The sequence below is a fragment of the Apteryx rowi genome, unplaced genomic scaffold, assembly GCF_003343035.1.
Source record: "Apteryx rowi isolate R43461 unplaced genomic scaffold, aptRow1 scaffold_2, whole genome shotgun sequence".
NCBI classification, from domain to species: domain Eukaryota; kingdom Metazoa; phylum Chordata; class Aves; order Apterygiformes; family Apterygidae; genus Apteryx; species Apteryx rowi.
Window position 1 is genome coordinate 2353009 of NW_020448307.1, and position 2848 is coordinate 2355856.

Consider the following 2848-nt stretch of genomic DNA (forward strand, 5'->3'; position numbering starts at 1 on the left):
GAAAAATAAGCAGGTATTTCTGTGCCAAGAAAGCAGGTGCATTGCTTTAAAAGATGATGAAACCTAATGGAAGTCCTGATGTGGCTTCTGGTCTAGAAGGCCACCCACACTAACATGAAACAAAAAAAGTGAATCATGCACTTTTATTACAATGCTAATTTGTGTCATTCCAGATGTTGCTACTCCAGCCTCAACTTGTTCTTTCCTGAAGGTCTGACATAACTTACTATTCTTCAGGAACCAAGGTCTGACAGCACAGCGGGGCCATTGAACCCCTTGGTGTAAGGAAATGGAAAACTCAGGGACCTAAAACACACACGGGATCCTTCTCTCCCTGCATGTTCCTACAGGATTCAGAGTTCTGGTACTACACCGGGCCTCAGGACGATTCTGCAATTCCAATGACAAGCATCCTTCCTCTGCAGAAACCATCAGTAGTTGAAAGTTGTTATGAACAACACTACAGGTATGAAAACGTTCAAGTCTGCAACACAAAAACATGCCTATAATGAACTGATTTCAAGTCGATAAACAATACAAAACATTTTAAAAAGTTGATGATGAACACGTATACACAAAATTCTGTTTCTATTTATGTTTCAGCATATAAGAATTACTCCCATATGGCCCCAAAAAAGACACCAGGCTTTCACAGATATGTCTGGGATAAGAATTTAGCCTTTTCCCTTAACTATCCCAGTTTGCATTCCTTTTAGCACCACATATAAATTTTTATTACTTCATCATTCTTTCTTTATAGGATGCAGGGAGGAATAAGAATGGCACAGATGGTTTCTTTAGACAAAGTGAAGCTTTGCTTATTCCTCAAGATACAGTATTTCAAAAAGTCAAAGATGAAAAGGGATTTTGTTACACACAAACTGATTAACCACTCCAGACTGATTAACAACAACGTCCTCTTGTTCAGTCTGCAGAACTGAGAAAAGAAAGTCTAGCTTTAACCGAGAGGGAGAATTTAATGTTTTAAGCTTCTTCTTACACTGGAAAAGCAGAAACGTATATGAGGACCTTTCTCTATAGTCACGAGAGATTCAGGCAAAACCCTTCCTTAAAAAGATCCCCCTTCCCCCTCGCAGTGTCAGCCACAGAAATGTGGGACAAAGGTCCTCATGATTATTCAACAAGTTCGAGATAGGCAACTAAACACAAGCTTAGCGATCCATAAAAAGAGCAGCACCAAGCCAAGAAATTAAACAAGTTTAACGCTGAAAACCTGAAAGTGTGTGAAAGGCTACGGCTCTTGCAGAACTGGTTCAGAAACGTTAATATAAAAGGAGAAAAAAAAATACTGCCTCACTGCATGATGTCTTGGCAGCCAAACATCGCCTCCCACAGACACGAACCATACAGGCAACGCCGGAGACTTGCTGTAGAGTTCTGGGGAAACGTTAGCAACTTCCATTTCTTACATATTATAAAACTTCTGGAAGATAGCTGATAATTAAGACACGTTAATTTGCACCGAGTTGGAGCTCAGAGAGACAAAGTACTAACTGAAATGATGTCTAAGCCAGGTCAACCATTATGCTACAGCATGCAGAACAAAACCAGCATGTTTATCCGCAGACTTGACTAGTTCTAGATGATGCCAATGCTTTTATATTGCCTGTAATAGTGCCTCGGACTTTCACAATAGTGTACTTCAGTAACGATCAGGATCTAGAAATTCAGAACAGTTTTCTTCTTCGGGAACAAAGCATTTTTTTAGAAACAGATCAAGCAACACCTCCAGCTGGTTGTCAAAAATCACTCAAGCCTCAGCCACTGTCTAAGTTCAAAAGCGGTTTTCAACAACTAAAAGTTTCACCATATCCGTGCCGGCCTGCGTGCTGGCACGAGCACGGCTTCTCCTACCTGCTCCCTTCCTCACCCAGTCCTCTTCCCAAGGAGCCTTTCTGGGCTCAGACCAGCTTACCTCCACCAGAGAGCAAGCACGGGAGCATCCATCACTACCTGTTTTGCAAAACAAGAAATAAAGGCCCCTGGGTGGCAAACGTAGCTACAAGTTCTGCAAAGTTTGTTCACAGATACAAACAGGCAATTCAACGGTACAAACAGCTTATAAGCCTTTGCAAAACGCTAAGTTTTGAAATCCAAATGCTCCTTGAAATCCATTCGCTTGTACTGCAAGTCAGCCGTGCCTGGAGGTCTGCACAGCTTCCACCTCAGGCAAGAAGCGCAGCTTTGTCTCGTCACCTCGACTGGGGAACCCATCTGCTGAGCGCAGTCAGCAGATGCGGATTTTGACACGCTCCCGGCAGCCGGGCAGGGGAGCAGGGCTGGAGGCGAGCGTGCGGCTGGCGCGCAAAGTTCGCGGCTCTTCTGGACACGACATCAAACCAGGGCGCGACTCAGGATGGCTCCTGCCGCTTTTTGTTTTTAAGGAAAGAAGACAAACCCTTTTGATCTCACGAGTTCAAAGAGGCACCTTTGATCTAAGGAGCCAGCTGAACCCGCCGTTCCTGCGCCGACCCTTGGCGCTTGCTAGGTCACTCCTGGGGGTATCAGATGAAACCACCTAAGCAGTTAATACACGAACGCTACCCAACAACTGAGAAAAGTCACTGCATTCGGAAGCTGCTTTTGCAAGCGAAAATTAGCAGGGAGAAATTAATTTACAATCGCTCTCACAATAAGTGCGGCCTGCCGGGTTTAAAAGCAGGACAACCCGAAGGTGAAGGCTCCAGGCCACCGAAAACCAGCATCAGAAACCGGCGCTACGACAGACGCAGCGGTGTGTCCCGGGGGGGGGGTCTGCAGCCCCCCCCGCGCCCCGTCCCGTCCCGTCGCGTCCCGCACCTCGCTGACGATGGAGGAGCGGTAGACG